Source organism: Pygoscelis adeliae, unplaced genomic scaffold (genome assembly GCF_000699105.1).
Source record: "Pygoscelis adeliae isolate BGI_AS28 unplaced genomic scaffold, ASM69910v1 Scaffold140, whole genome shotgun sequence".
Classification (NCBI taxonomy): Eukaryota; Metazoa; Chordata; class Aves; order Sphenisciformes; family Spheniscidae; genus Pygoscelis; species Pygoscelis adeliae.
The window spans coordinates 2306816-2320012 of record NW_008824044.1 but is presented as its reverse complement, the minus strand read 5'-3'; the positions used below and the strand labels follow the sequence as shown (position 1 = coordinate 2320012).

General features: G+C 36.7%; 1 protein-coding gene across 1 annotated transcript in view; it reads left to right on the top strand.

The window, feature by feature from the left end:
* The window catches only part of NETO1 (neuropilin (NRP) and tolloid (TLL)-like 1), a 192816-nt gene that overhangs the window by 89322 nt on the left and 90297 nt on the right, over positions 1 to 13197 (top strand). The gene's annotated exons all lie outside the window — the stretch shown is intronic.

The window sequence follows — 13197 nt, the reverse complement described above, 5'->3', positions numbered from 1 at the left end:
TCTATGATTCTATGATTCTATGATTCTATGATTCTATGATATGAAGTAAAAGAATGAGTAGGGAACCTTCTTGTATTGGTAAATAAGAATTCATTCACTCATATCAGTGAAAGTGCTGAAGGACTGATAGAAAAATAAAAAACCTTCCAGTGAACTGAGGACCTGAAATATAATAAATGGCAAAACTATAGAAAGTCAATGCCAATGAAGTGCTATGAGTAATACTCTTCACTCTCTGCCTTAGAGAATCTGATTTGATTTCTGGATTTGTTCTTTTTCCTTATCAGGCCATGAAGTAACTGCAGGATTCTAGCCAACATCCCCTTTCGCTAAAATAAGCCTATGTCTTTGGATGTTGTCCAGCCTTTGCTGAAAGCATAGTGACTGCTTTATTTTTTCCATACAGTTGGTGCCCCTTCAGTATTTAACCCATACTTGGTAAAATACAGCTGAGTACCATGAGTGTGAAAAGAGCCACTTTGGAACCAAACCATTCCCCTTCAGTTACTTATGGGAAAGGATGCTGGAAGAAGAGGTATAATTCCAGGGTGTGAATACTCAATAAAATTCACTCCAGGAAATCACAATCTGACTTTAATGAGAGCCAGAAAAGTCAAGTACAGCCTCCATAATGAACATTAAGATGCAAAACTGTGAGGTTGCTATAAGAAAACTGTTTGTACCCTACAGTTGAGCTAGTTTGCCAAGCTTCACAAGTTTTTGTTTTTACTTATTATGAGTACAAAGTAGCTAATACACAACTACAATGCAAGTAAGATCATACTGTCTTAGCATCCCATCTCACTCCACCTCTTTGAGAGCCTGATGCTGCAATCCCAGCTCAGACAAACATCCTTTATAATTGTGGCTAGCCCCATCCTTTGCAGTGGATGTCAAGCAGACGAGGAATAATTATTTCTGTGACTAGAATGCACAAAGGTTTAAATATCTCATTGAGAAGCAGTTGCTCAAACTGAGCTGAAAAGGCATGGAAATATTTAAATGTGACCATTTAAATATGTAAAATACATTTACACAGAGGTAGAGGAGTCAATTTAGCAAAAATATTTGCAAGGTCTTGGAGCCTTACCAAGTAGCTTAACCTCCTTAAGGATGAGCCATCTCCTTGAAGTGAAATAAACCAGTAACTACAAATATGCAGGGGTCTGAAGTATTTCAGCTATACTATTCCAGTCTTGTTTTACATATACCAGACTCTTTTGCAATAAGAAAGAATTACCAAACTGAACTGTAATTTGATTTGAGTATCAATTAAGTTTTTATCTAATTTATATTTTAAAAGTGTAAAAAAACATGTAAATATCTTGGAATCTAATCTTCAGATCAGACAATGGCAGACTGAATTCTTTCATTTACCACTTGAATTTTTGTCATTACATACCACAGCAGTGCTGGGGGTAAACCAGACTATTTAGTAGGAAATGCCATTTATGCTAATATGAAATAGTGGCTTAGAGTTGCTGCCTCTAGCGCTGCATGTTGATGTCTGGAGAACTACTGTTCTCCAATGTAGTGCTGAGGATATGAAGGTTGAACAAGGATAAGAATTTACTCCATTTCCACAAATTTACAGCTATTGAATCAGAATTTTTTTTTATGGCTTCAATATGTTCTCCTTGAGAAATAATGGTTTAAAAGAGTAAGATAGATAGTTGTGCTTGCTAGTTAATTTTAGGAAAAAGCACTTTAAAAAGCCTAGGAGAATCTCTCCCCTGATTATCTTTTCATTTGAAGAGCAACAAACCAAAGTCACTTGTACAAATATTTGGCAGTGATATCGGTTAAGATCATTAGGAGCTTTAAAATCCCAATGACTTCTTGAGGCTTGGCAAGCTGCCAATGTGGCTTTCGAAACTCACAAGCCTAATGCAGGTTATGTAAGACGAGCTACAGACAGAAGACTAGATAATTCCAACTGTTTGACACAATTTACTCACACAGTATTCAACTATACTGTACAAGATACAGTTACTATTTGGGATGCATTTAGTATGCTGCAGGTGCTTTAGTGCTAAACCACAACCTTCAAGTAATGACAGATATGATGCAATCTGGGATGCAGCAGCTGTTAATGAGTATCAATACTGCATAGGAAAAGCAATTGTTTTTCTTGGCCTGTCAGGCTGGCTTTGATTAGAGAAACGCAGCAGAAATATTCAATTGAACAGTTCTTTCAGAAAAATGGCCTGTGCACCTTATTCTTTGAGTATTTCCAGTGTGCAACTGGACCTGTATAACTTCCTGTCAGACTTGCCAACTCCTGTTGAGTTTTAGCTTTTGTCTTGCTTTCTTTAAATATTTTTCTTTTGCAGGCTTTTTAACAAACTGAATTAATGTGTCATTGCAATCATTGCTGACTGAATAACACAGCCACATCACAAGGACCACAGCAGAAGGTAAGGAGACTGCACTACTAGCTATTGCAGGGATCTATGTATTTTCAATCAAATTAGTCTTGTCTGTATAATGTGTACTTGTCTTTCAATTTTGTGTATTTTTATAAGCAGTGGATGAAATACCTTGTTTTATTTAAGATATAGCAATGATGACATACAAATCTCCGCTTCTCTCATCAAACCTTCACTACACGACTGAATTGCATTTCCTATGAAGTGAGAAGCTCTTTTCTAAGGGTCTGAGACATGACTGACCTTAGGAGCCCAGACTCCTAGTCCATACACAGCAGCTGCCGTCAGGCATGTTAAGCAGTCCTTTGCCAGTCCCTGCTTGCCAGCTCACTTGGGAAAAGATTTGAAAGCGCAAGTCCAGAGCAACAATACTTCAGCAATTTCTGTTATCGGGGCTTGTGAGTCTGTGAGGAACCTGGCATCTCCTCAGAGTTTTTTTACACATTTAACTCACAGCTCAGTGTCTCGGTTACAAGAAGGTTTCGGGTCAGAGACAAAACAAAACTCAGATCCTTCTTCTGTTTCCACATAGGCTATGTTTAGCACATTTCTCTTCAAATGTTAACTAGAGATAAAGACAAGGAGCTGCCATCTGGGCTGTGTGATCCCCCACTGTAGTTTGGACCTCCTTTGAAAATGCCCTTATTAGGGGAAACACAGTAACTGGGCAAAGAAAACAGATATTCATCCTTCACCTTGGGGTGAAGCCCCTCTAGGCTAGAGCTCCATTCATTGACAGGCTGGCACTGAACTCACCTACTTAACTTGTAAATCAAAGACATGAGTTTGTAGGAGAGTGCATGCTTTAAACAAGTTGTACAAATAATTGACTGTTTTTCTTCCCACCTGTCATCCCTGGAACGAGTAACTAGTGTGTGCTAGAATTAGAGGAATGAGCACAAATGTGAGAGTGCATCACTGTGTATTTGCAATGGGTAGCATATGTATTTCTTGAACTACTTAATTTCTTTTGTCAGTCTGATTTGTTTTTTTCCTTAGTATTTACTTTCTCACATCTGTCCTACTTTTAAGTGTGATAACATTGCAATAATCTCTATGGAGTAGTATGATTTTTACAAGATAATAGACAGCAGCTGTCAAAATGTAAATAGCTTCCATTTGTGGCATTCTGAAAAAAATCCTCGGCATGGCTATTCCTTTCTGAGTCTGAATTTTGTATAATACGTATATATAACTTGTTTATTTCCTAAATAATATCTTTATCAAAATCACATGAACTGTGGAAACATTTAGATATATTTTGTTCAGCTTTGTTAGCTCTGCTGAGCATGATGGGGTGAAAGATGCTAATTTCAGCAGAGATCAGCTGATGTATGTTGTTTGTTATTCCTGGATAAATTTGGTCATGTGCCTAACTCCTTTCAAAATACAAAGCATGATAAGTGATGGTAAAAAACCTTTTGTTCCTTGTGAACTTGTAGCAGTAGATCTGCTCTTTTGCTTCACAGCAGCCTGTGTCTTCCTGTTAAATATTTTTCTGATTCCTTTACTTGCCAGTCTTCTCAGTCAAGGAAAAAAACCTAAAAAAATGAACAAAGTATATTCATATCTGTATTGTGTAGGTCTCCCCATATTCAAATTATATGGAGCACAACCTTGTTCAAAGCCCTGCAATACATTTATACCATTGTGCATATGGGATGGGCAGAACTAACTGAAGTTTCTCACTTCTTTTGCTTCTCTTGTAATTTAAGAGTGCCAAATAGAACTCAGATTTTTGGACACCAATTGTTCATACCCTTTTCTAGCTAGTATGGTATAAAATTGAATAATGTTCTTTTTCATTTTTCAGTTGCCAAAAGGCTCAGTTGCCTGTAGGAGGAGAAAGTAGTAACTTAGAGTGAATCCTTTAGACAGGAGTGTATCCTAAAGGGACATAAAAACTGAAGACTTGACGTCTTGCTGTGAAAAGGTGCCAAGCCATTTTCTCTGAAAACTTTGTTCAGTACAAAGTCCAAATTCTTGCATTAAAAAAAAACCAAAAAACCTGTCCTTCCTGAAACCTTTTAAACACAGCTGTCTGTCATGAGATTCATTTGCTGCTAAAATCGGAATCACTTTGAGCCTGAACAGATACCCAGGATGCTCTTTCTCTCAAATGGTCTCTGTAGAGTCCTTAACTGTAGATCAATGTTTCTGAATTTTTATACAGGCTTTAAAGGGAGTATTGAAAGGAAACACTCTGTTTCCTAGAGCTAGTCATGGGCTGTTATGTTTGGAAAGACTTTACAAAGTAGTTTCCTTACTGGTTTGTCAGTGTTACTACCTGAAGGACCACTTGGTCTTAAGTTGATGTACGTCATACTTTCCCATCTGTCCACACTACTAGACAGGGATAATATCCCCAAATTCTTTGTAAATATGAAAAGAACTCCCAGTGCTAGAAAGACTGCTGGAGAGAGCAAGCAGAGCAGATACAGGTCACCAAAAATGAAGGGAACCTTGATAATAAATTAGGAGTGTTATGGAATAGGAGGGAATGCTCTTCATATTGTTTAACACCATGTTTGAAAGGCTTTCTTGAATCAAGGTCAAACCTCATTAGGCATAGAAGTGCAAATTTTGATTTAAATCCTCATTTTGCTTCTGGCCTGATAATTTCAGGCAAGCCACCTGAACAAAGAGAATTGGACAAAACACTTATTTTAGATTTTTCAAGAGTTTCAAAAGTCCTTATGCTCTTAATTCTTAGTTCACTCACAATCTCATCAACCAGGTTACCAAAAGATTTAGTTTCTCTTCCAGTCCCAAGAAATAAACCCTCATTCTTGCTGTTTTCTTTGATGTTCTTTGAATATTAGCATTCCAAAATGTTAATCTAGTAGCACCTTACATCTTTTCTTATTGGTTCATACAGTCAATTTCTGTAAAATATTTATGTAGGAAATACACAGGGCGTATACTGCCAGCTTCTGAAATCACGTATCTGCCTTCAGGTTTCAGTTAGCAACAGAAATCACTGAGGACGTTATACAGAATCAAAATGGCCTAAAATCTGAGTATAGATATAGGCAGCTTTATATTTATGATGTGCTGAACTAAAAGTCTATATCCAGACCTTTCTGAATTTCAATCTTTTGCGTACTTACAGCTCTGGGTGTGAATGTAACTGCTTGGACTGATTTCTATGGCAGTGGAATTTGTGAACTAGTAGAAGAATATAACTTCTTTTTCTCTTGCTCATTTTCCTCCCACTTCCTCTCTTTTTCATCCACCTCTCCCAGTGGAAACAGAAAGAAGAAAATGTAGAAAAATAAGAAAACACACTTGTCAGTACCTGTTTTTATGGGGTTTTGCAGTTTAACCTTTTAGATGAGGAGTGATCAGGATCCAAAACAGAAATCTATGTGAAATGGGAACTGCAGTGAAATATTACATTACATATAGGAAGAAATATGGTAGAATTATTTACAATTTTATGAGTGTGTAGTCTGCTTCGTGATGTGATAGTCGCTACCAATCTCCAGTGAGTTCCACAGGAGAAAAAGTGTTTTATTTCCTCACAAGACTTAGTATTAACAGAGCAATACCCTAATAAAGGAACAATACTCAGTGCTTGTTGGTAAGGGAGCAAGAGAAAAGCTGATATGTCCTGCTGTATTGTCACAACTGAAATCTTCATAAAAATTGAATTTGATCATTAAGAGGAATTACCTTTGAGATAAGATCGGAGAAGTACAAAGTATTTAAGTTGTGCTTTGAACGCAAGCAGAAATTAGTCAGTTGATGTCTGTTCATATGGGAAGCTTGGTGCTGACAGTTTTATTCTGTATGACAAATACAGCTGCAGATAAATGACCTTGATTTCCAGAGTTTAACTTGTAGTGCTTTTCAGCAAACTAAACTGCAATTAAAGTAAAACAAAACAAAGAAGTGTGGATCACAGCTCTCTGTTGACTTATAGTGTTTGATCTGAATAACCACTACCACTGTTTCATTTTCACTGATTCAGTAAGATTTCTGGGAGTGTAACACACATGCATGCACGCACACAAGTAGGTGGCTTATCTACTTGTCAATTTGTTTAAGCCACTGGTTGTAAAGGGACTTGATCAAATATAATGAAGAAAGAAATGTCATTAATTACAACAGACAAACAGATACACACACAGGGGAGAGGGAAATGGTTTTGTCTGAGATGTCAGGAAGTTCTTAAAATTTTTTTTTTTTTTTTCCAGAGAGGTGGATTCACTGTGGTGTTCCCAGGCTCAAATTTCCATTCTACATAAGCCACACACAGAACTTCAAATCTGTTCTCCCAAATGCCAACAAGTGCTCTAACTTCTAAGTTTTGGGGCTATTCTGCTTGAATATATGTAAATAATTAGTCTTAACAAATGGGCAAGAGTCACATCTCCCGGTCAAATGTATTCAGTTTAATGAATCAGCAATACACCACTTCTGAGTCTTGCCTTGTCAGCTTCCCTTAATTCTGTCCTGGAAGTATATGAAAGGACAATTTATTCTCCTGTTAGCTACTTTGTTAACCTTTGCTAAATGAGCTTACAATATGCTTAATATCAACCACGGTAATAACTTTTTCAGCCTTGATTTACCCTCTAGGTAGATCAGTGAAACACTCACATTGCTGAACATATTTTCACTGAACAACTTCTATTTATAATCAGTCTGGATAAACTTCGAACCAGGTTCTTGAAAAAGGTAACAAACAGTTGTTACTTTGTGAGCCATCCAGTCTCTTCACAAAGGGTGTCCAAAGACATTCCAAAGTTACTGTGGATTAGCCTTTCCCATGGACTACTTAAACTAAGTACATTAAACCTCTGTGTGGTGATGCTTAATCAGAATTATAGCATTTTGGTTCAGTTTGCTTTAGTTTAATGTATTTTGAAGTGAATTGCACCAAATAAATTATTCCATTTAAATTTTGAACGAACATGTTCATATGAGTAGTAGATGGGGCTAAGTAATCTACTTTAAACTCACACCCTTATTTAACTTAATTAACTTTTTGACCATGCCCATGTAGCCTCAGTCGATTTCAGCATTTATACAGGCACAAGGACGTTTAGCCCCCATTCTTTTACCTTTTTTCAGGAAATATTTTAGAATAACTAGAGAGAATGTAAAATTACTTTTTTTCTGAAAATATTTTCTCCCTCTGACTGCTTGATTAAATCAGATCAAAGAGTTATTGAACATATTTCACAAATTAAGTATTACAGTAATGATGTCTTAGGTGCTTGATCTTAAAATAACTAAAGAAATATACTTCTTACTTAGGTAAGTAGCATTCACTGAAGTTGATACTCAAGGCAAAACCCCTACTTAGTAGTTTCTGTTCTCTTTGCAGAAAAATTAAGTGTAAAATCTTCTCTCTTAGTAATTCTCTCTCAGCCAAAACCAGTTTTGAGTCAGGGAAATTAAAACAATTTAATTTATTGCCAAGTAGCAATTTTTTCATTACTGATTCTTGTGTTGAAAAATAAAAACAAACAAATAAACACTTAGGGAAAACATCTCAGCTTCCATCTGGACACATCTCCTCCCCCCTTCCCGGTCTCCAGTCCCCTTGCTGCAGGTTACACTCAGTCCCTTCGGGGAGGTGACAGGTGGCGCAGGAGATGGGGATCGGTGTGTTGTGGTTCCTCCTCAGCTGCTCCAACGTGGGTTTCTCCACCGACTGCAGTGTTTTTGTGGTCATGCCTCTACCTGGGTCTCCCCTCTGTCCCTGCTTGAGTGTCTCTTTCGCTCCTGCCCTGCTCTGGGCAGTTAACTTTGCTTTGACATTTTTCCTGCTCTACCATCCCTCCTGCCCTGGCATATTTCTTGCTTCTTTCTTGCCCCTGCCCTGACATTGTCTCTCGCATCTCCTCCATTGTCCAACATCCCTCCCTTGGCATTGTTTTCTTGGCGTTTACCATCATTACTCAAATGTCTTCACAGAGGCACCATAAACTCATCACATTGCTTCAGTTTTGGCACACAGTGTGTCTATGCTCTCTGTTGTGAGGGTGGTTGGAAGCGGCTGTGTCTGGCACAGGGCAGCAGCTGGGCCCCTCCTACACAGGTTCCTCCTGTCCCCTTTCACTACCAAATCCCTGGCAGTTATGTCCAATACAGTAGTGGCCTCCTAAATTTCTTGTTTGGTTAGACTCAGAGAATAAACTTGTCAAGATTTTTCCTGTGAAAGACCTTTAGAGAGCCAAAAGGTGTACACAGTAAATAACAGTTTTCCTGTTTTTATTCTGCACCCTTGTATGCCTGAGGCTATTCTGCTTCTGTCAGTGACCAGTTTAATAACCCATTGACCATTTTTTATAGTCTTCATCCAGACAAAACTTTCTTGGCTGCTAGCATGTTGATATTTCCAAAGTGACACAGAAATGTCTCCTTATAAACAAATAATAAAGGCCTCACCATGTTTGAGACTTTTGCTTGAAAAAATGGTATCTGCTGGGAAAACCCGATCTGTTAAGAGTGAGACGTTCATCAATTTCAATACAGTAATAAATTCAGATTTTTTTTCAGTTTTGAGTTTCACTTAGACCTTTGCAATCCCTCCCTAAACAAAACCAGTAAACATTTCCTGAGAGGATGGGCATTGCCCACATCAGACTTTCACCATGAGTTGATAGTTAACTGGTGAACTAAATCAAGAAGAAAAATAAAAAATAAAGCCGGATCAGTTCCTACATCCGGTTCAGTGTCAAAGGCAGAAATTAGTTGCTAAGGTGAAGAAAAGGCAAGACTTCTTCTTATGAAGACAGTGATACCTCATGCTGTCTAATGTTTTCATGAAATTTTGGGCTAAATCTTCCTGTTGCTTCTCCCTGGCACATTTTCTTTTTTTTTTTTTTTTTTTTGTTGCATTCCCAACAATCACTTCAAACTCTGTAAGGCTCTTCAAAGCAGTCCACTTACTACAGCAGGGCACTATTTAGCTCAACATTTTCAGTGGGAAATGTATGCCTGCCCTGTTTACTCATCACCAAAGACCAGAATATTTTCTCATGGGTTAAGAAGTCGGAAACAATAGCTCTGTTAACAAAATCTGATCATGAATCTAGAGCAAGTCATAGGTAAAGTAAAAGGACAGAAAAGGTGCATTGGGAAGAATGAAACTCAGAGGGTTTCAGCATAGTTCAAAACCTCAGAAAGGGAAATCAGTTATGTGTGTGACTGGATGTAAGATTAGGACTATGCAGCCAAAGCTAAACCACTTACAACTGTCTAGTGGTGCTTGGATCCAGAATTAGCTTTCTCATCTCATCCTTAAGTTAAATCACCTGAAATTAGCATTTTCATATTAAAAGGTGGAGGATTATAAAATTAAATTTTGACCCACCAGTCACAGAATATCTGAGTGAAATGCCAGGACAACATGCCTCAATCTTTGCATGTCACTACTTGACAAACCTTCTAAAATATGACAGGTCAGTAACATACTGTGGCTATTAGTTGATAAAAACCATGAAGAACACCCTAGGTCACTATTTCTTTCAAGTGAAACAATTCCAGGATCTCCGAATATCCTTTCTACACTTATATAATCTATATATAAACAACTTTTGATGTTTTCTGTAATAGTTCACATAGCTGTGTAATCATGAACATTTTATTTCAAATTAAGGAACATGTATTCATAATTTAAGTATGTTCTTTACTTCACTGCATGCAAATGCATCTAACATAATAAGAGCTAGACTAACTGCACTATGCATTAAGGTTTTTCACAGCTTTTAAAGACCTTTACAAAATAAGTTTAAAAAGTTTTCCTGCCCTTCTCAGTGAGTGACTCTATTCGTTTGTAGGGCAGCAGCCAAAGATGGTTTTCTAACGAAAGCTTCCAATGTGTGAAAGAAACTTTAAGTATCATTATGCAGATCATCATTTAGCAGCCACTCATATCTGAACAGATGGTGAAATCAATTCAAATGAATATGTAAACATATTTTCAAAGATCACAGCACCCTAAAGGAGAGTGCTAGAATTTATTTATCTTGAACAATTTTTGATGTCTTAAAATAAGACTACTGAGACAAAGATTTTTCACCAATAATTGCCATTTTAGATGTCTAAATCCAAAGTTTAGGTCCTTAAAATCTCTTCATAGCTGCAGAGGTTCCAGAATTTCCAAAGTGCCAAATTTTAATGCCAAAAGGACCCTTATAAGCCAACATTTCTGAAATGGAGCACATTTCTATCTGATTAAATTTGGCCCGTTTGATGCTTAGTTTACACTGAGGGTCCAGTGACATTTACAGCTTGGTGATTTAGATGTGTTTCCTGGTTCAAAAAGCATAACTAGTGCTACCTCTCTACCTCTTTAGCCAAAATTTGAGATGATGCATGTTTTTCTTACAAACTACAATCCACTTACAATCCACCTGGAGAGCTCACCTGGAACATATGAGACCCAAGACCTGACTTGTCCTCTTCTGCACTTCCCTTTTCTTCCCTACCTTTCCTCCCCGTCACCATCTTCTATGCCCTTCTGTTTTCTAAATTCTGATTTTAAAATCAGTTAAGGGCTATTTATGACTGACTGAAATCATAAAACTGCATTTTTCTTATGATGATAGACTAAGTGTTGCACTCCGTCATTTTGGAGCAAAGCAAGACCTTAGCCCTGTTAAGAACATTTATGGTAGGCGTATGCAAGTATCATAGAATCAGCTTGTCAAAGGATACACTAAAAACCACATTTATTATTGCCAAGTACAGCCAGGTTGGAGTTTAATTTAAGGCAGTAGGTAATTCCTTTAAACATTGGATTACCTCTCTGTATGGTGTTAGCAGACAACACAAACCTAAGTCCTGTTTCAGATTTGCACTTACTCCACTTTACTACTGTGAAACCACATCTATTATATCACATTAAGGGCTCTGAAGGTTTAAACTGATGATCATAGAAAGAGGTGCAAAGATTATAGCTTTGATGAAATCTAGTATACATGTAATGAGAGGTTGCATTTAGGATATTAATTCTTACAGAATGAGTGACAACGTAAATAATTTTTCAAAATCCCCTTCCTATTTTCATTGAGTCTGAATGGTCATTAACTATTTTAAGGAATGGGATGGTTGCTTATATTTAACTAACCATTTACATAATGCAAAAAATGTGAATTTTAGTATTTTCACTGAGATCTCTTGTTATTCTTGAATAATAAAGTAAGCATATTTATTGCAGATAGCTATCTTGTTACTTGCTCTTGCTGAATTATAGGGGTTTTTTTTACTAGTATACCAAGATGTTTGAATTAGAAGTGATGCCATTTATGGTGTGAATACCAGCTCTTACATTCTTTAAAGTCTCAAGGCCACTATATGTTTTGCCAAACAAATAAGGAGTCCATTCTCCTCCCTTCTCTTCATTGCCTAACCACCAGGTCCTACCAGAGTGTCCCTGAGAAGAAAGCAAGGACCAGCTTTTATATGTATTTCGCAAAAGGCACATTAAATCACGCACAATCCTTATGTGTGACACTAACAGTCAGAAAAGACAATTTAGCCATCTTGAAAATCTTTTGAAGTGTAACTGACTAACATCTCTTTTCATCTTCTCTATAATTTCAGTCTCATCTGAAACATGTCTATTTAACAGGAACAAAAGAGTATCCTTAAACCCATCTTGTCATATTCTTTTCAACTCTCACTGAACCAAGAGTTCCTGTGTCAATTCAGAACATCTTTTTTCTATTCCACATGCTTTTTTTCCTTACTACCCTACAGTTGCAAGTACAGCAATTCAGAAGTTGGCCATATAATTTGCATATGGAGAGACAATGCTAGACAAAGAAAATCATTTGCAGTTAAGTAATTTTTCCTGTTCACAGTCGTCTGTGTCTACCTGTGTCTAAAACCAGTTTCCCTGTGCAAAAGGAAACCAAACTTTCTGATGTCAGTGACAAACTGTATTTATGAACACACACAGACACACATATATATTTATAGAAATGGACAGTAAACAGAAATCTTAGATTGAAGGAATAAGTGTGAATTTATCATGAACTATAAAAGAACATGATTTGTATGACAAGTTAAAAAATTTACCCTTAAAATATATTGTACAATAGTTGATTGGAAAGAAAGGTAAACAGCAAAATCATGTTTTTCCTACTATTCCAGTGTAATCAAGATTTTAATCAAGCCATGCAGTTTTATAATTTCATTTGTCACAGTATATGTCTACTGCAGTCCTCACTGTAGACAGAGGAGCTTCCAGGGATCTGCTGTGTAACATAACAGTAACTGTCTGAGGTTAAGAAATCTCTTGATCAAATGATCAAGATGATAGGAAAGATTGTAAAGGCTGAAGAATTTTAGGATTCTAGAACAGTAGCAAATAGTAATAACTTGAGGGAATAAATCAAGAAGAACCCATTAGTTGTTAATATCTGAGCAATCTTAAAAAAGAAAATTATTATATTTTAAAGTACACTTTTCCACTCACTTTTTATATTTATTTTTCCTTTGTCTAAAGCATCCAGGTTTATTTTGTACCTGATTGAAAAAAGGCAAATCTCTCATATCCCATATATCTTCTGTAGCTCTAGCAAGGTGCTATTGCAGCTCATCTAAGAGCAGAAAAATATGAAAGAAGAAAAAGGATGTATTAAAAAAAGAGCACTTTACTGCCTGATATTGTGGAGAACTTATACTGCATATCATGTGATTGTACTACCAAAAAATCTTTCTCTGGCATGTGCAACAATCTGAAAAGATAATTATCAAAATATTATTGGGAAAAAAAATATAAGCAAATATTTCTTGCAAATAC